This window comes from Notolepis coatsorum (genome assembly GCF_963971535.1).
Source record: "Notolepis coatsorum genome assembly, chromosome: 19".
NCBI classification, from domain to species: Eukaryota; Metazoa; Chordata; class Actinopteri; order Aulopiformes; family Paralepididae; genus Notolepis; species Notolepis coatsorum.
The window spans coordinates 24,709,586-24,730,981 of NC_140183.1; the positions used below are offsets into that span (position 1 = coordinate 24,709,586).

A 21,396-nucleotide genomic window follows, 5' to 3' on the forward strand; every position below is an offset into this window, starting at 1 on the left:
TTGCACGTCATCCTCAAGGGCTGATGTCATCAACTAGTGGTCAAAAACTCAGTGCACATTTTCATCATTACAGAGGCATTTCACCGATTCACACATGTCCCCCTTGAAACTCTGCTGGATGATGTCACCTGGAGGAGTGAATTGTACACTATTTCCCCATGTTTTCAACTGTACTAGGCCCAACTCCAGTTGAAGAAATAGTTGAGGAAATATATCGCCTGCTGTTCACTCGAGGCCCGTTCTTCTCAGGGTGCCCACCTGTCCTGTTCAGTGACACCATCCGGCGTTGTTTCTTGGGGGACCCATCCATGCAGCCATGTTGTCCAGACACAGAACACATGGTACGTTTTTATGTCCGATCATCACAGGATATTTAACGATTATTAACTAGTTGTTTGTCTGTTAGTAGATAGTGTATTAGTTCTTTATTAGTCATTATAAAGCAGTTATTTACACTTTATTCTGCATTTCCATATCAACCACTATAACAACTACCGAGGCCCTTTTCACAGTGGCCATTTTGACGTGTCATAGCAGGCTAAGCACATGTGTAACTAATAACGTCAAGGATTCTGTTATATTTAGGTGTGTCACAGCCATTCCAGTGAGACAGCCATACACAGTTATGCCAGGAGCCTTGTATTCCTAAATGGAATTACACCTGCTATTGCCCTGCGATGATGACATGTCAAAATGGATGCTGTGAAAAATACCTATTAACTGCGTTTTCTCTCAATAACCTTCTGATTAGTGTTTACAAATAGTAAGGAACAATGTGTTGTTGTTGTTGTAGTTTCTTTTCTCTCCTACACCAACAGAGACATCATCAGAAACCTCATCTCCTCTGTGCATATCGTCTGTTCAGATACAACACTTGACTCTGCAAATCATGGGTTTTAACCTACATAAAAAAAATAAAAATAAAGTTCAGACACACCTCTGGCTATACCTTAGCGGAAAACAATAGATCCGAATATGAACAATAAAGAAAAACAGCCTTTATTATTTGAAAACATGAGAAATCCAGGAAATAAAAAAGCATATTAAACCCCCCCACGGAGTCTATCCATCAGCCTGACGTCGGGCATGTTGTCCCTCTCAGTCTGTCTTCCTCCGTGGCGGGTGACAGTGAGGAGAGATGTCAGGGAACAGGTTTTCCAGGGAGCTGCAGGGCCGTCACGTCCGCGCTGCCGGTGAGTGATGAGGGAGGGGAGTGACGGGCAGCTGCAGTGTTTCCCTCTCAGCCCGCAGGCCCGCCTGGCATCAGCCCCGTGTGCCATGTTCTCAGAGGGAACCTGTCACTCAGCCGTCACTCAGCCTGACAGACAGACGAGACCGCACCGCCGCAGAACATGAAAGAAACCGGCGAAGTGGCGACGATTCCCTCGGCTTGGGCGCCTGCAGTTGGAGGGCTAGCTTTCCGTTACTCACCGAGCTAAGCGGCCGCGTGGGGGCCACACAGCGCGCGGACATCAAGGCTCCGTGCGCACGCAGGCCGCGGCACAGCATCAAAGTCAATCTATCAAGTGTCACATGCTATGAAAAGGCTACAGTCCCGGTCTGATCTATTGCTTTTGCCTCGTCTCAGGTGATTATAACGATCCACGCTTAGATCTGCAGGGTTTTCATTTGTTTTCAGAACCCCCGCAAATGGCAAAAACGTGTTACGTTTCAACAACACTGGCAGCATGAAAAGAGAGAAAGAAAATAATCTGTCAACTTTTGTATTGTTGTTGTTGACGCCGTTTCATCTCCGCCATCCAAACATGGGGGGAAGCATTCACTCACAGTGAGAACAGGAACAAAAACAACAACAACCACAAAGGAAACCGGAGCCAAGAGGAGCCATTTTGTGTCGTTTATTGTGGACATGACATTACATGTTTTTGAAATGATGTACAAAAAGTGTAACAGAACTGAGAATGGCTCAGACGAGGTAGAGCTTTCACATCGGCTTACCGGCTTGAAAACTACACAGTATAAAAACAAACAAAACAAAAACAAACAACACAGAAAAAAGAAAGGGAAGAAAAGAAAAAACCTAGAAAAAAAACCCTCCTGTCTGCTTCTGTCCTCTGATCATTCTGAAGTGATAATAAATACAAATGTCAACCAAATACATTTTCTTTTGAATAATAATGTCCTCTAAGGTAAATTAACCATGAAATTCATGACAAATAAAAAGCACAACAGACACAAATAATACAACTTAGAGAGGCAAAAAAAAAAAAAAAAAAAACTAAGACAAAATAAAGAACACCAACCCGGGAGGGTCTCTGGGGGGCTAGCTACTGAACACGTTCCTAGGTTTAGCAAAGAGAAACACTAAAAACACACTCCTACTGTATGTCTGTACGCAATAAGTACAGGCGCGCCTATAGTCTTCACATCGGCCAAAGGGGAACATATAGCTGAGCTAGCTAGCTGCGCCATACCATGTCCCAAACATCACAGAACAAATCATAGTCAAAAGTCATGGATCTATGGAATAATAATAATTATTATTATAATAATAATAATAATAATAATAATAATAATAATAATAATAATAATAATAATAATAATAATAATAATAATAATAATAATAATAATAATAATAATAATAATAATAATAATAATAATAATAATAAAACCAGAGATTACAATGAACTGGATCAGCGGGACAGATAAGAGAGAAAAAAAAAGACACATTCACACAGAGATCCTAATTAGCCAGAAATGGACCAAATGAAGAAGACACACAGCAGAGCTGACTTGTTAAAGCAGTAACTAAGTGCACTAGTAAATGTCATTTGGTATCTAATGCTGCATATAAAGGGTTTGGTAAAGACTGAGGGGGGGTACAGATACAGGTATACTCTTTATAATACACACGCACGTCACACGTTACCCTCGCCGCTCCGTCTCTGAGTTCCTCTCTTAAGTCACACTTCGGAGTTACAAATTCAGTAATGGAGGAGTTAAACGTCTTAAAGGGTATTCTGTACAACATTGGTATTAGTACTACGTAAGGTCACACTACTCTGTAGGCTAGAGTATCAATTTCAAGTATTTTTTTAACTACCCCCAGCCCACCCCCATCTTCAATAATATACACATTTGTGTAAGGTTATATTCAAGCACACAATAACCGTATGCGCAAACCTCCCTGTTCAGGAACCACTTGTACGTTGTGCTGCTGATGTAAAAATGACCGAAAATAGACAGACTTGTGAGCAGTCACACCGTGAGCTCCCCTCAAGCTCCGAGTGTCACGACTGATCTCATGAACTACAGATCTCTGGAATCACCGTGTAGTACAAAATATTCTTTCTATATCTACAATCCCCTCACACTTTTTAGCGATGCTATGAGTTTGCATTACAGCCTTTTTATTACATTTTTTTTTTTTACTTCAGAGTCCTCTTTGTTCTTTTCCCCCCCCCCCGACACGTCGAATGTCCGACGGGGCATGGCTTGTCGATCCGGAGAGAAGATTGAGAACAGGACCCCCCCCAAAAAAGAAAAAAAACAAGCCTCTCTTTTACAGGAGGCTTTAGCGCTTCTCACTTCTTACCCAGTCAACAGCTAAGAACCGCAGGCTTTCATCGCAGAGGAGGTAGGAAGCTAGTATAGTAATATACACACACAGGGGTCATTCTTATACACTGTATACAGAGGTTTAGCGGAACATACTCGAGTGTGTGCGCACAGACGCACTTCCACACACACACACACACACACACACACACACACACACACACACACACACACACACACACACACGCACACACACACACACACACAGTGATGGCTCCGCAGTTCAATAAGCCTCTAAACAAACATCTCTATCTCCTGAATCCCTGAACTCTCCTGGAGCCTGACCCCTTGACCCCATCAGCTTTACGTATCTGTCCTCTCTCTCTTTCTCTCGCTCTCTCTTTCTCTCTCGCTCTCTCTCCCAACGAGGAATCAGCTTCACATCACTACATCTGTCTACAAACAGAAAATAAGCCACGTCTTCATTATTAGTTGCTATGGTAGCGACATTGTCGCTCCAGCTGAACGTCCCGTCTGCAGCTTTTTAAATGCGAAAAAGCCGACGACCGGTGGACTGACGCCCGACTTCCTAAAGTCCTACATTTCCTTTTTCTCCTTTTGTACACGACTAGCCATGTCAAAATAAAGGCTTTTAAACTCAAATCTAAGTATTCTTATTCCTGCTCCACGCAAGAGCACCTGAAGTGTATTTCCTCCCACATGATGACCTCAAACCCCTTTTCTTCAAGAGCACCTGTCTTTTATGATAAAGATCACATAAAGACACCAACGACTCTTTTAAAAGTTTCAAAATGTCTGTATGTTGGCAACTGTCCTAATTCGTTTTAGAACCTTCCTGTAGAGTTCTCCTCAAAATAAACAACACTGTGCAACACGTGGATTGAACAGGCCGCCGCGGTATAACTGGACACCGTGAACAGGGTCTGTAGCGCCGCGTCATCAGCGACACCCAGCGCAGTTTAGTCCCCATTGTTTTCATTGGCTACATGTCATGGCCTCACAGCGCCGACTGCGGATCTCATCATCTCAAGGATGACATAGCGTAACTATGCAGCATCCCGTTTGGGTTGTTGTTGTAAAATATTGTGTTAAATACCTGTTTTTGTAGGAACGATGATATTTGATGAGTCTAATAATCGTCACTTTCATTCATTATTTGGCTGCTTTTACTGGAGCTAACATTAGCGTTGCCCTGTTAGCTATGTCATTGCTATATTCCTAGGCCTATAACAGTACGAAATACTGTTTTACAAGGAACGTTTCATACTTAGTAGCACTGATGATACACTAGTGACTAGTGCCCCTAATGTAAATCTATTGGCGAACATTGCTGAGAGAATGAAGTAGCTAGTTAGCTATTTTAACAAACATTCTGTCGGATTATATTCACTGATTTCCAACCGTAGAAGACTAGCATCAATAAGGCTGGCTAGCATAACGTTAGCTTATAGCTAACGCAGCCAATCACAGTGTAATATCGGAGGTCACCACAATTTGACACACTACAGGGCGGGGTGTTGCGCTAAAAGGAATTGTCAGGACGCACGACATCCGTCCTCTCACCCATCACACCGTCTGTTTGGGTGTTGTGGGTGTCATTCATGCTGGCAAGGACAGTAATGTCCTCTCCTAGGTTGAACCCTACTGACTAAGGGTGTAATAATGTCAATGTATGGAAAAATGTAGGGTTCTCCTCTTATTCTCTTCCCTCATTGTTGTCTACCTGGTGGTACGGTATGGCTACTGTTATTAGCATAATGTTTAAGCTTAATTTTCATTGTTTACAACTTTGAAATTAAAATAAAACATTTCCGAGCCACACCAAGCTGTGTAGTATATATAATCTACAATTCGATCTCTGTAGTATGAGTACATTTTAATGCATGCAAGAATTGAAAAATTTAAAACGTCAAAATCTAAATTCATATAGAATCTCAAAAACGTGTGTTTCGTTACACCCCGACTACCGACCCAATTTTGAACCATGAGTCTCATGCTCACCCGTGCGAAAGGCAACAGTTTTACCAATTGAGCTAAAACCAAAAGTGCACACTGTGATTTAGCCCATGGGTGCTATTTATGGGGAGCAGGTTTTAAAGGAGCTATAGGCGGCCGTTGATTTTGGGCAGAACTTAAATATTTTCTAAACCAAATTCGAAAACACCCTTCCCAATCAAAACGCATCAGGATGCCTCCAAAGCCACGCCCCGCTAGGTAGCTAGCAGGCAGCTATGTGTTAGCAGCAGACCTTTGTGTACGTGCACAACTGTTATGCGTATAACAAGCGCGTGTGTCACTAGAGGGTTTGATAGACGCTTGCTCGTCATTTGACTTGGTCATTCGTTTGATTGGCCCCTTACCCGAACAACACCTTTTTTCATTTAGGTGTCAAAAATCTTATTTTCTTTTGTACTATTGATTACTGTTGAGATATAATAAGAAATCTAAAATGTTGCCAGAAGTCGGCGGTTACACAAGAACCACCCTAAGTGGCACGTGCTACATATCCTGTTACTGAAATGGATCAGTCTTCTATTCAACCACGGAGGTAAGCTCTGACTAACATTATGCATAACAATCCATTGAATTGGCTTCTTCCTACCGCAGCCCCCCCCCGGCTTTAAGGAGGTCTGATTTGAGGTTGGAGGTGTTGCTGGGAGACAGAGGTATGAAGAAGAAGAAGAAAGAAACTCTCCCTTCCTCTTAAATGGACAGTAATTGAATGACTGTTAAAACCACGCGCTCATTTATATCAGCTATTAAAAACGCACTTTTTTTTAATGAGCACTAAAGCAGACCCCCCCCCTCCCTCTCTCTCTGTCTCTCTCTCTTTAATGGTCGTCCAAACAGTCTACAGAGAGTGGTCACTTCCCTTCAGCTCAACACATTATACACACTGGCCTTGGAGTGGAATGAAATGGGCTTCAGACACACTCAAGCACACCCACACACACTGAAGCGCGCGCACACACACACATTGAAGCACACACACACACACACACACACACACACACACACACACACACACACACACACACACACACACACACACACACACACACACACACACACACACACACACACACTAGGGCTGGGTATCAGTATATATTACCCGATTCAATTCAATTTCGATTCACAGGGTCCTGATTCAACTCAGTTTGATTTTATATTGATTAGATTAGGCTGGTTTCAGGGGGTCAGCTCCTGCCATTGTTGGCAAAAAATTTAATTTGATTAACTGAGTTTCCATAGTAGTTCAGCAGAAACTCGCCACAAGGCGAAAAGAGACGTCTGCAGGACAGGAGGTGAACTAGAGACGTCTGCAGGACGGGAGGTGAACTAGAGACGTCTGCAGGACAGGAGGTGAACTAGAGACGTCTGCAGGACAGAAGGTGAACTAGAGACGTCTGCAGGACAGAAGGTGAACTAGAGACGTCTGCAGGACAGGAGGTGAACTAGAGACACCTGCAGGACAGGAGGTGAACTAGAGACGTCTGCAGGACAGGAGGTGAACTAGAGACACCTGCAGGACAGGAGGCATGAAATCTTCACACACAACCACTGAAAAAAAGGCAGATTAAAAAATAGATTTGGGGATTTTAAGAATAGATTTGATTCAGATTAAATTATTCAATATGGATTTTGTTGATATTTTCGCCCAGCCCTAACACACATGCACGTGCAAGGATGCACGCACGCACACACACACACACACGTCTCCATCATCAGCCTGTGCAGTTAGCTCCTTTCATAGAAAGGGTGCATCCAGAGGAGGAGAGACTCAGCATGTCCCACAGCATCCTGTGTCATCCTGGTGGTCTGAGCTAGAGAGGACCTCTCATCCTGGTGGTCTGAGCTAGAGAGGACCTCTCATCCTGGTGGTCTGAGCTAGAGAGGACCTCTCATCCTGGTGGTCTGCGGCTAAAGAGGACCTCTCATCCTGATGGTCTGGGGCTAAAGAGGACCTCTCATCCTGATGTTTTGGGGCTAAAGAGGACCTCTCATCCTGATGTTCTGCGGCTAAAGAGCACCTCTCATCCTGGTGGTCTGCGGCTAAAGAGGACCTCTCATCCTGGTGGTCTGCGGCTAAAGAGCACCTCTCATCCTGGTGGTCTGAGCTAGAGAGGACCTCTCATCCTGGTGGTCTGCGGCTAAAGAGGACCTCTCATCCTGGTGGTCTGAGCTAGAGAGGACCTCTCATCCTGGTGGTCTGAGCTAGAGAGGACCTCTCATCCTGGTGGTCTGAGCTAGAGAGGACCTCTCATCCTGGTGGTCTGCGGCTAAAGAGGACCTCTCATCCTGGCGTTCTGGGGCTAAAGAGGACCTCTCATCCTGATGTTCTGGGGCTAAAGAGGACCTCTCATCCTGATGTTCTGGGGCTAAAGAGGACCTCTCATCCTGATGTTCTGGGGCTAAAGAGGACCTCTCATCCTGGTGGTCTGGGGCTAAAGAGGACCTCTCATCCTGGTGGTCTGAGCTAGAGAGGACCTCTCATCCTGGCGTTCTGGGGCTAAAGAGGACCTCTCATCCTGATGTTCTGGGGCTAAAGAGGACCTCTCATCCTGATGTTCTGGGGCTAAAGAGGACCTCTCATCCTGATGTTCTGGGGCTAAAGAGGACCTCTCATCCTGGCGTTCTGGGGCTAAAGAGGACCTCTCATCCTGGTGGTCTGAAGCTGGAGAGGACCTCTCATCCTGGCATTTTGTGGCTAAAGAGGACCAGTGTCCTGAGGAACGATTATATTATAAACCACACAGGATCAAATAAGGGGGGCCTCTGGGGTTCCTGCCACGGCACGTCAAGATTAAAAACGAGCAGTTCCACAAAGTTCCTTAATCAACTTCTTTTTTTCTTTCTCAAAAAAACAGTGTGTTTTCTTTTCCTTTCATTTTTCTTTTTCAAAACAAAACGTCATAAAATACAACGAACCTCAACCACAGTCAATCTAAAAACCTCTACACGTCACTGTTTTCATTAAAGGTTTTTTTGGGTGGAGAGTTCACAGGCTCGTCTTTCGACCGCCTGACAGTCTTGAGAGGCGCTCTCCCTCCTCTCTGTCTTTGGGGGGTGGAGGTGGTGGGGGTGTAGGGGGGGGGGGGGGGGGGGGGTTCCACGACACGTGACCCCCCCCGGTCCAGGTCCAGATCTTTGATAGGGTCCACTGCTGCTGCTGCTGCTGTCGTCGTTATCGACTGTCGGGTGGTGGGTGTTTGGAGGCCAGTCCCCTGACTCCTGGCCCAGCGACGGAGCTCTGCCCTCTGGGTACTGGCCGTTGTCAAAGGGGATGTGGTGGACGCTCTGGACGTGGCTCTTTAGGTTCCCTTTCTGAGAGGCTCGGTACGGGCAGAGGACGCAGCAGAATGGTCTCTCCCCTGAGGAGTGCACACACACACACACACACACACACACACACACACAGACACACACACACACAGTTGAAAGGTCAGGCAGAGGGCAGAGGTGACAGGACGGATCAGGTGTAGTGAGGAGACAGGACAACAGAAAAACAAACAAACAAACACAACGACGTGGCCAGGGCTGCAGTGAAAACAGAAATGGGTGAAACGGAGGGAAAAAAACACAAAACTATACTAAACAAGGCAACGCCATGGCAACGCTCGAGGACGAGGAGACATTATGCAGGTCAAGAGCTGTCACTGTTCCCTGCTGCACCTGTTCTGACCCAGATGAACCATCTCCTCCTCCTCCACCTCCTCCATCTACCTCCTTCCTGTGAGGGAGGACTGCCATCTGGAGAATCAGCGACACACATCCTGACTGAGAAGCCCTACTTTCCTCCTCTCTCCTTCTCTCAATCAGCACCCGCCACCCCGTGCACACCACACACACACACACACACACACACACACACACACACACACACGCACAGCGCTCCAGTCGCACTTCTAATTAGACTGACCTACAATGGCACAGACGCCTTGGCATAAATAAGCAACACACACCTGAACAAAACAAATGGGATTGCCATTAAATCGCACCTAATTATCATTTTGATAAATGGAAGAATATCAAAGTACCAAAACAAATGAGTCCCTGTGCCCATCCGCCCCCCCCCCCCCCCCCCCCCCGCCTCCTCCTCTCCCTGAAGAAGAAACGTGGAAATATGGCTGTTATCATACATCATCATAGCACAACAGAGAGAAAGGGGGGCGAGCGAGAGAGAGAGAGGGAGAAATAAAAAACAACACACAAAAGAAAAAGACACAATTAATCACGCAAATCTAAAAGCAGCCGATAAGGGCGAGACGTGAGCGGAAAGCGAGCACCCCTACACCAGCGTCCTGTGAGGAAAGAGGAGTGGGCCAACGGGCAGGCGGGACGGGGGGAGTGTGGGGGGGGGGGGGGGGGGGGTGGTGTGGTAGAGCACTAAATTACACTAAAGGTTATCGGCGCCGTAAAGCAGCGCCAACACTACATCTAATTGGAGCCCCACGCCGCCGTTGCTCCCATCATTCATAGCGTGCGGTAAATCTGACTGTATGTGTGCGGCGTGTGATTAATTAAGACGGAGCCGCAGCGCGCGGACCGGCCGTCTCTCTGCGAACGCCAAAGCAGAACAGATTTACTCCCCCGCTCCGCTTCGTCTGTCTCCGTCCCTCTCTCTCTCCCTCCCGTCTCTATGTTTCGTCTCGCCCCAAAAACTTTTCACCTGGGCATCCCCCAGGGGAGACGACGCGGCCCTTTGCTTTTTAAAACGAGAGCACCGTTCACACCAAACCCCAAGGGGGGGGGGGGGGGGGGGGGAGACGACGACACCGGAGGGACCTGGCCGGACGTTTGGTTTACGTTCTGAGTTTGGTGAAGGAGAACAAGAGGGTTTTGTGATGAGGTGACAAACGATGCAACTAGGTGAAGCCAGAGTTACGGAATGATGGTGATGAGACAATTAAACAAAAGAGACGGACACATACACACACACGCACGCGCACACACACACACACACACATGGAGACGTGAGAAGACATGCAGAAGACCGGGTGAGAAGCCGTGAGGACGTACTTGTTTGGGAGCCTCTGAAGCGGTGCTGTGAGCGTCAGAACCTCTGTGGAGTCCGTTAAAATCAAACCCAACTGTGAGGGGAGAAGAAGAAGGAAGGAGGGGTGGTGGGGGGAGGGGGGGGGGTTAGTTAAAAGCTCTATGAGAACACTCTCCATTAACCACCAACACACAGCAGCATTATCCACCAGCACCCAAGCCAACAGAGCAAAGATGGCGGTGATGATGGTGGTGATAGTGATGATGGTGATGGCGGTGATGGTGTTCATGGTGGTGATAGTGATGGTGATGATGGTTATGGTGGTGATGGTAATGGTGGCGATAGTGATGGTGATGATGGTTATGGTGATGGTGGTGGTAGTGATGGTGGTGATAGTGATGGTGGTGATAGTGATGGTGGTGGTAGTGATGGTGGTGGTGGTGGTAGTGATGGTGGTGATGGTGGTAGTGATGGTGGTGATAGTGATGGTGGTGATAGTGATGGTGGTGGTAGTGATGGTGGTGGTAGTGATGGTGGTGGTAGTGATGGTGGTGATAGTGATGGTGGTGATAGTGATGGTGGTGATAGTGATGGTGGTGGTAGTGATGGTGGTGGTAGTGATGGTGGTGATAGTGATGGTGGTGATAGTGATGGTGGTGATGGTGGTAGTGATGGTGGTGGTAGTGATGGTGGTGGTAGTGATGGTGGTGATAGTGATGGTGGTGGTAGTGATGGTGGTGATAGTGATGGTGGTGGTAGTGATGGTGGTGGTAGTGATGGTGGTGGTAGTGATGGTGGTGATAGTGATGGTGGTGATGGTGGTAGTGATGGTGGTGATAGTGATGGTGGTGGTGGTGGTAGTGATGGTGGTGATAGTGATGGTGGTGGTAGTGATGGTGGTGATAGTGATGGTGGTGGTAGTGATGGTGGTGATAGTGATGGTGGTGATGGTGGTAGTGATGGTGGTGATAGTGATGGTGGTGATAGTGATGGTGGTGGTAGTGATGGTGGTGATAGTGATGGTGGTGGTAGTGATGGTGGTGATAGTGATGGTGGTGATGGTGGTAGTGATGGTGGTGGTAGTGATGGTGGTGATAGTGATGGTGGTGGTAGTGATGGTGGTGATAGTGATGGTGGTGGTAGTGATGGTGGTGATAGTGATGGTGGTGATGGTGGTAGTGATGGTGGTGGTAGTGATGGTGGTGGTAGTGATGGTGGTGGTAGTGATGGTGGTGGTAGTGATGGTGGTGATAGTGATGGTGGTGATAGTGATGGTGGTGGTAGTGATGGTGGTGGTGGTGGTAGTGATGGTGGTGATGGTGGTAGTGATGGTGGTGATAGTGATGGTGGTGATGGTGGTGGTGGTGATAGTGATGGTTGTGGTAGTGATGGTGGTGGTAGTGATGGTGGTGGTAGTGATGGTGGTGATAGTGATGGTGGTGATAGTGATGGTGGTGATAGTGATGGTGGTGGTAGTGATGGTGGTGGTAGTGATGGTGGTGGTAGTGATGGTGGTGATAGTGATGGTGGTGATGGTGGTAGTGATGGTGGGTGGTAGTGATGGTGGTGATAGTGATGGTGGTGGTAGTGATGGTGGTGATAGTGATGGTGGTGGTAGTGATGGTGGTGATAGTGATGGTGGTGATGGTGGTAGTGATGGTGGTGGTAGTGATGGTGGGTGGTAGTGATGGTGGTGATAGTGATGGTGGTGGTAGTGATGGTGGTGATGGTGGTAGTGATGGTGGTGGTAGTGATGGTGGTGGGTGGTAGTGATGGTGGTGATAGTGATGGTGGTGGTAGTGATGGTGGTGATAGTGATGGTGGTGGTAGTGATGGTGGTGTTAGTGATGGTGGTAGTGATGGTGGTGGTAGTGATGGTGGTGATAGTGATGGTGGTGTTGGTGGTAGTGATGGTGGTGGTAGTGATGGTGGTGGTAGTGATGGTGGTGATAGTGATGGTGGTGGTAGTGATGGTGGTGATAGTGATGGTGGTGATAGTGATGGTGGTGGTAGTGTGGTGGTGATAGTGATGGTGGTGGTAGTGATGGTGGTGATAGTGATGGTGGTGGTAGTGATGGTGGTGATAGTGATGGTGATGATGGTGGTGATAGTGATGGTGGTGATAGTGATGGTGGTGGTGATGGTGGTAGTGATGGTGGTGATAGTGATGGTGGTGGTAGTGATGGTGGTGGTAGTGATGGTGGTGATAGTGATGGTGGTGATAGTGATGGTGGTGGTGATGGTGGGTAGTGATGGTGGTGATAGTGATGGTGGTGGTAGTGATGGTGGTGGTAGTGATGGTGGTGATAGTGATGGTGGGTGGGTAGTGATGGTGGTGATAGTGATGGTGGTGGTAGTGATGGTGGTGATAGTGATGGTGGTGATAGTGATGGTGGTGGTAGTGATGGTGGTGATAGTGATGGTGGTGATAGTGATGGTGGTGGTGATGGTAGTGATGGTGGTGGTGGTGGTGATGGTAGTGATGGTGGTGGTGGTGATAGTGATGGTGGTGATAGTGATGGTGGTGGTGATGGTGGTAGTGATGGTGGGTGATAGTGATGGTGGTGGTAGTGATGGTGGTGGATAGTGATGGTGGTGGTAGTGATGGTGGTGATAGTGATGGTGGTGATAGTGATGGTGGTGGTAGTGATGGTGGTGATAGTGATGGTGGTGGTAGTGATGGTGGTGATAGTGATGGTGGTGGTAGTGATGGTGTAGATAGTGATGGTGGTGATAGTGATGTGGTGATAGTGATGGTGGTGATAGTGATGGTGGTGATAGTGATGGTGGTGGTGATGGTGATAGTGATGGTGGTGATAGTGGTGGTGGTGATAGTGATGGTGGTGGTGATGGTGGTGGTGATGGTGATAGTGATGGTGGTGATAGTGATGGTGGTGGTGATGGTGGTGGTGATGGTGATAGTTGATGGTGGTGATAGTGATGGTGGTGATGGTGGTAGTGATGGTGGTGATAGTGATGGTGGTGATAGTGATGATGGTGATGGTGGTAGTGATGGTGGTGATAGTGATGGTGGTGATAGTGATGGTGGGTGATAGTGATGGTGGTGATAGTGATGGTGGTGATAGTGATGGTGGTGGTAGTGATGGTGGTGATAGTGATGGTGGTGATAGTGATGGTGGTGATAGTGATGGTGGTGGTAGTGATGGTGGTGATAGTGATGGTGGTGATAGTGATGGTGGTGGTAGTGATGGTGGTGATAGTGATGGTGGTGGTAGTGATGGTGGTGATAGTGATGGGTGGTGGTAGTGATGGTGGTGATAGTGATGGTGGTGATAGTGATGGTGGTGATAGTGATGGTGGTGATAGTGATGGTGGTGGTGATGGTAGTGATGGTGGTGGTGGTGATGGTAGTGATGGTGGTGGTGGTGATAGTGATGGTGGTGATAGTGATGGTGGTGATAGTGATGGTGGTGGTGATGGTGGTAGTGATGGTGGTGATAGTGATGGTGGTGGGTAGTGATGGTGGTGATAGTGATGGTGGTGGTAGTGATGGTGGTGATAGTGATGGTGGTGATAGTGATGGTGGGTGGTAGTGATGGTGGTGATAGTGATGGTGGTGGTAGTGATGGTGGTGATAGTGATGGTGGTGGTAGTGATGGTGGTGATAGTGATGGTGGTGATAGTGATGGTGGTGATAGTGATGGTGGTGATAGTGATGGTGGTGATAGTGATGGTAGTGATGGTGGTGGTAGTGATGGTGGTGGTAGTGATGGTGGTGGTAGTGATGGTGGTGATAGTGATGGTGGTGATAGTGATGGTGGTGATAGTGATGGTGGTAGTGATGGTGGTGGTAGTGATGGTGTTGATAGTGATGGTGGTGATAGTGATGGTGGTGATAGTGATGGTGGTGATAGTGATGGTGGTGATAGTGATGGTGGTGATAGTGATGGTAGTGATGGTGGTGGTAGTGATGGTGGTGGTAGTGATGGTGGTGGTAGTGATGGTGGTGATAGTGATGGTGGTGATAGTGATGGTGGTGATAGTGATGGTGGTAGTGATGGTGGTGGTAGTGATGGTGGTGATAGTGATGGTGGTGATAGTGATGGTGGTAGTGATGGTGGTGGTAGTGATGGTGGTGATAGTGATGGTGGTGATAGTGATGGTGGTAGTGATGGTGGTGATAGTGATGGTGGTAGTGATGGTGGTGGTGATGATGGTGGTGGTAGTGATTTAATATGATGCATGTTAATGGAGGCCTGAGGGAGGCAGGCTTTTCTGCTCGTACACGTCCGTGCTGAAGACAATCATCAGTGACAACATTAATTAAAGCTCTGCAAATGTGTGTGTGTGTGTGTGTGTGTGTGTGTGTGTGTGTGTGTGTGTGTGTGTGTGTGTGTGTGTGTGTGTGTGTGTGTGTGTGTGTGTATGTGTGTGTGTGTGTGTGTGTGTGTGTGTGTGTGTGTGTGTGTGTGTGTGCATGTGCGCTTTTTGTGTGTGCAATACGTGTGCCGGAACAGGATCTGGCACCTATTTGATCTGATCTGGCACCTATTTGATCTGATCTGGCACCTATTTGATCTGATCTGGCACCTATTTGATCTGATCTGGCACCTATTTGATCTGATCTGGCACCTATTTGATCTGATCTGGCACCTCCTCTGTCACACCAGTCAGACCCTTGCAGTCCTGTCGAAGAAGCAACAGGCCTTTAGAAGAGACAGGTCATGGATTACCAAAGGACACACAGCAGGTCTGTCCAAGACCCTGGGATTAACGTTTTACGGAGCAGGGAGGAAGAGGGCTGCATGGCTGTTTCTGACAAATGAACAGAAAGGTATGAACACACTTGTATTACCATTCTCTGAGGCTGAGGTTACACCTTTCGTATCATTTCGTATTGTTTTCTTATACGTATCGCCGCGTATCGCCGCGACGTCATGCGCCTTGAGTCACACTTTCGTTTTTTTTTCGTTTTTGTCAGCCGAGCACACTGATGTAGTACACTGCCAAAGCAGTAGGTGGCAGTAGGTGGAAAACATGAAGGCAATTTCAACCAATCAGAACGAATGTGCCAATACACTTCCTGGTGGAAGCTCCAGCAAAGAAAATGTCAATAAGGCAGGCGCCTATGCCGCGCCACCATCTTGCTTTACTCAATGCAGCAATAATTTTTCAGCAAAGCCTAATAAAAGTGCAATAAACAAAACGGATACATTCACTGTGTGTTCTGCCTGTCATTTGTTGATGAAACAAAACTAACATCAACACAAGTGACCACCAAGAGCGGATAGTTTAGTCTAAAAAACGCTCGGTAGCATTGTTAGCTGCATGCTAACGTCAATGGAGTATGCCATTATAACAATATAGCATTGTGGCTAGAAGCTAACGTTAGCTCACGCTACTTAGCCAGCAACAAAACTGATGATATCGCGAGCTATCAGTAGTTAGATAACATTAGAGACAACGCTGTGTGTATTAAACAAAGGTGAATAGATGACTGGGCCATTTTGTTTAATGCTTGTTAAGTTGAAAGAGGAACTCTGAGCTAACAGGGTCTGAATCCTGATAGCTCACGTTAGCCAGCTGCTCATGCAATCGGTAATGCTAGCAGAATGAATGGATGTAAACTTTATTTAACATATTGCATATGGGTACAATACAATACGGCTCAATACAAACAATTGTTAAGGGAATGCAGACTGTTGTAGCTTGGACTGGGTCCTTATAACAATAACTTGACAACACATGGTAGCTGAAGCTATTTGGGACACGGAGCTCTGTCCCAAACACACACACTGTACACAGGAAGGGCACGCAGATGGTATCTACTGCGCATGGGCGTTTTCGCAACAACTGCTCCGTGCTGACTACACGCTGTTGTCGAAGCGTTTTTTTTTGCGTATCTCCAAACGCAAACACAATTTTGCGTTTCAGCCGTATCCGCAAAAAAAAGCCAAAAAACGCATTTCTGTGTAGATAGGACATCAAACGTCGTCAAAAACGTATAAAAAAACGCCAGGAATACACTAGTCTAACCATAGCCTGAGTGTTGATGATTGTGATGACTGATTATGAGGCCTATTGATGATGATGATGATGATGATGATGATGATGATGATGATGATGAGGAGTAGGCGGGCCTGTGTCATAGGGAATGCAATCGCCACAAATAGATCCCCAATGTTTGCTGGCAAGTGGTTTGACATGAATGCTTTTTTGTGTCAAAATATTTAGCCCCAGAGCTAGTGGGTGTTTGTGCTAGTGTGCTAGTTGGTCAGTTATAAGTTCCATCGTTGTGGGCATATAGTGCATGAGTAGCCTAGGCTCTATTGTCAAGTCAGAAGATGCAACACTATGTTATATCAATGTGCTGCTGCACATGGCCTTGTTTATCACGTCATTCTTGTTTAGTTTCAGCACAGTAGCACCCAGGTGTTGTCTGTGGTTCTGATGATGCGTTCCTGACCCACCGGATCAGCAACCTCTCTGTGTTCCAGCACCTCCTGATTTACAGATGACAGTATGCACTGTTTATGTTGTGTGTGTGTGTGTGTGTGTGTGTGTGTGTGTGTGTGTGTGTGTGTGTGTGTGTGTGTGTGTGTGTGTGTGTGTGTGTGTGTGTTACAGGGAGACTACTGTTTGCCCCCTGTCTCTTACAATCATTGTCTGCGTCACGTATCGCTCACACTCACCATAACAAGCTACTTATCTCACTGTCTGTTACCATCACTCATGACTAGTCTGACTGACATGACAGGAGAGGACAGGGGAGGAGAGGAGAGAGAGAGACAGGAGAGGAGAGAATAGGAGAGAAGAAGAGAGGAGAGGGGAGGAGAGGACATGATAGGACATGAGAGGAGAGGAGAGCAGAGGAGAGGAGAGGAGAGGAGAGAGAGAGGAGAGGAGAAGAGAGAGAGGAGAGGAGAGGAGAGGAGAGGAGAGGAGAGGAGAGGAGAGGAGAGGAGAGGAGAAGAGAAGAGAGAGGAGAGGAGAGGAGAGGAGAGGAGAGGAGAGGAGAGGAGAGGAGAGGAGAGGAGAGGAGAGGAGAGGAGAGGAGAGGAGAGGGGGGAGGGGAGGGTAGAGTGAAAGAGGAGACGACAGGATGCCTAAATCAAGCTGTTTAGTGAATGGCATCAGGATGCATGCAAATGGATTCATAATGTTGGCGTTGGACAAATGCTGTTCTGCTTTATTAGAATGCGCAATTCCATCTCTCTAATTGACACGTGATTAATAATGTATACAATTTGTCACAGGTCAGTATCTGGAGCAAATCATATCTCAGTTTAAAACCCAGAGACAGCTGCCCTGCCAGGGGCGGTGAACAGACTTAACAGTCTGGCTGTCACACTCAAGTGAACAGAAATATCTGTTTTGATTTATTTAGAAAAATGTAAAATGTATGAATGCATGGGGTTTTAAGTGATGGAATGTGGTTGGGAATGTGATTCTGTGGGGATGTAATGTATTGCTATCTAAATTATGTGTGAATGTGTGTGTGTGTGTGTGTGTGTGTGTGTGTGTGTGTGTGTGTGTGTGTGTGTATGTGTGTGTGTGTGTGTGTGTGTGTGTGTGTGTGTGTGTGTGTGTGTGTGTGTGTGTGTGCAGGTAGGTCACGTGCATCTCTTAAATGGATAGTTCAGATTTTTACAACCCAAGCTCTATTTCCTATACTCTAGGGCTGTCTTAAATACTTCGAAGCTTCGTTCGATGGGCATGGGCTTCGAATATGAAAAAAAAAATCAATTATGTAATTGATTTGTATTGTATTATTCAATCAACTCTGCCTCTCTTTGTTAATTACAACAAGCAATGCTGTGCCTGTTTGTTATTTAAGATGAGGTCGGACTCGGCACTGACAGATTTGTGTTCATTGTGCTGCTTTTATAAAGCCTCAAATGACGGCTTACAATATTTCATGGAAGCAAAGTGTTTAGTTTGTCTAAGATTTAAAAAGGTTTAAACTTTACAGCACTGACAAAGTTGAACAAAGTGCTGTACATGTCCCACAACATTAAAAAAATATATATATATATATTTATATAATAAAATAATTATTATTTTTAATTTTATTTTTAATTTCGAAGCTTCTAATTCAAATCGAATCTCTGCCCCAAAGCTTCGAATTCCAAAAAAAATATCGAAGGTCAGCCCTACTATACTCCTATACCATTGTGTCCTATATGACAGGGTGGGTTGGCCTTCTCTTGCAAAAACGCACAATAAACACTGGTATTTGTTTATTTTTAAAGCCCTTATTGGTAAGCAGCCTCTTTATATCTCTGTCTTTATATCATCACTGTTAGATTGGAATATTGGAACCTATTCAACTCGATCTAATGGATGGTTCTTAGGATCCCTCAAGTATGTTCTGATCTAATGACTGGATGGTTCTTAGGGTCCCTCCAGTATGTTCTGATCTAATGACTGGATTGTTCTTAGGATCCCTCAAGTATGTTCTGATCTAATGACTGGATGGTTCTTAGGATCCTCAAGTATGTTCTGATCTAATGACTGGATGGTTCTTAGGATCCCTCAAGTATGTTCTGATCTAATGACTCAATCATTAATTTAGGGGAAAAGCAATACTTTTATGTTGCCCCCTTCTAAAAGCTGTGGGTGTTTTACTTTTTAAAGATGTAGATTAGTCTACATAATTAGTTTTATCTATAGAACCTTTAAATCTACTTTGTGTACATTTTTACTGACAAGAGCTTGACCCCATTGACTTTGTATTGGCTTGTGGCTAACTTTCCGGAGTTAGTATGAGGAATGGGTTGTGTAGTAGAGAAAGGACTCTATCCATCAACAACATCATTGGTAAGTAAGAAATGGGTCTAGGGTTCCAAAAATCTGAACTATCCCAGTATTTCCCTGTATGTATTCTACTGTGGTGGGCCACAACCAAAATAATATCAAATAGAAAAATAAACAATATCTACTACACATAAACATAATGAGAGATACAGAGCGCATCCCTGTGAGGGAGGGGTGTGCTGCATTTACAACACAAGACTAAATGAGAGCAACACTGCATGTGGCATTATTTACCTGTATGAGATCTCATGTGTGAGTTGATCATGTAGTTATTTACCTGTATGAGATCTCAAGTGTGAGTTGATCATGTAGTTATTTACCTGTATGAGATCTCATGTGTGAGTTGATCATGTAGTTATTTACCTGTATGAGATCTCATGTGTGAGTTGATCATGTAGTTATTTACCTGTATGAGATGTCATGTGTGAGTTGATCATGTAGTTATTTACCTGTATGAGATCTCATGTGTGAGTTGATCATGTAGTTATTTACCTGTATGAGATCTCATGTGTGAGTTGATCATGTAGTTATTTACCTGTATGAGATCTCATGTGTGAGTTGATCATGTAGTTATTTACCTGTATGAGATCTCATGTGTGAGTTGATCATGTAGTTATTTACCTGTATGAGATCTCATGTGTGAGTTGATCATGTAGTTATTTACCTGTATGAGATCTCATGTGTGAGTTGATCATGTAGTTATTTACCTGTATGAGATCTCATGTGTGAGTTGATCATGTAGTTATTTACCTGTATGAGATCTCATGTGTGAGTTGATCATGTAGTTATTTACCTGTATGAGATCTCATGTGTGAGTTGATCATGTAGTTATTTACCTGTATGAGATCTCATGTGTGAGTTGATCATGTAGTTATTTACCTGTATGAGATCTCATGTGTGAGTTGATCAAGTAGTTATTTACCTGTATGAGATCTCATGTGTGAGTTGATCATGTAGTTATTTACCTGTATGAGATCTCATGTGAGTTGATCATGTAGTTATTTACCTGTATGAGATCTCATGTGTGAGTTGATCATGTAGTTATTTACCTGTATGAGATCTCATGTGTGTGTTGATCATGTAGTTATTTACCTGTATGAGATCTCATGTGTGTGTTGATCATGTAGTTATTTACCTGTATGAGATCTCATGTGTGTGCGCAGGTGGCTGGGTTGACTGAAGCTCTTTCCACACTCGTGACAGATGTACTGTCCTTGTCTCATCAGAGATCGTAGCATCCCTACACACACACACACATACACACACGCACAAGCGCAAACACACACATACACACACACACACACACACACACACAAACAAACAAACAAACAAACAAACAAACAAACAGAAAGAGGTACAAGAAGGTTAAACTACTAAAGACACAAAAACTACAAACGACTCAGTTTGAAATACATCAACATATATTTCAGGATTAAAACGACACCCACATTCCTGCTACACCTATCAGTCACCATGTAAACTATGTCTCTGTTATACATTGTGTGTTTAGGGTTTCTTGATTGGATGGAATGAGTGCAAAACCAATAACCAATTAAATGGAAAATAAATCTTGAATCAAAACGTACTATTTACTCACATTTACACAGAAAAAACACACCAAATCTTATAGGACCGTACCAGTCTTTTTGACGTGTAGCTTCCAAGTCATCCTGGCCTCGATACAAAAATCAAGGCGTCCTTCTTTTTTCATCACCCTTACTGAAGGTACTCTCTGCCCCTTCACCGCTGCCATTGGCTTCCATCTGAACGTGTGTCTTCTGACTTCTGAAAAGTTCTGCCATTGTGATGTAATACTGAGGAAGAATTCATCTTACTGTCTTCCTTTTTAGACACAATAGAGCAACTTTTCAGGGGGAAAGAAGTGTATATGCGCCTCAGATGTTAGCCTGGCATTTAGTCGATGTGGTGAGTGGGTTTAAATGGTGTTTAAGACACATTTTCAGATATACAATGGAAGCCTGGATGGATATTGCAGAGAAAATAATATTTTTACAGCAATAATAAAAGATTGAAAAAATGTCAAGACAAGATTCACATACAAATCCTAAGGGATAAGAAGA

At 45.3% G+C, this 21,396-nt stretch overlaps 1 pseudogene across 1 annotated transcript in view; it reads right to left on the reverse strand.

Annotated features, from left to right (window-relative positions):
• LOC311246423 (zinc finger protein 516-like) overlaps positions 1-21,396 on the reverse strand; it is a 91,468-nt pseudogene that overhangs the window by 39,371 nt on the left and 30,701 nt on the right. The window contains exons 3-4 of the transcript in view: positions 20,451-20,555; positions 8,655-8,912 (exon numbers count right to left, since the gene is read on the reverse strand). The product of the transcript in view is annotated as a zinc finger protein 516-like (transcript). The remainder of the gene's footprint in view (positions 1-8,654; positions 8,913-20,450; positions 20,556-21,396) is intronic.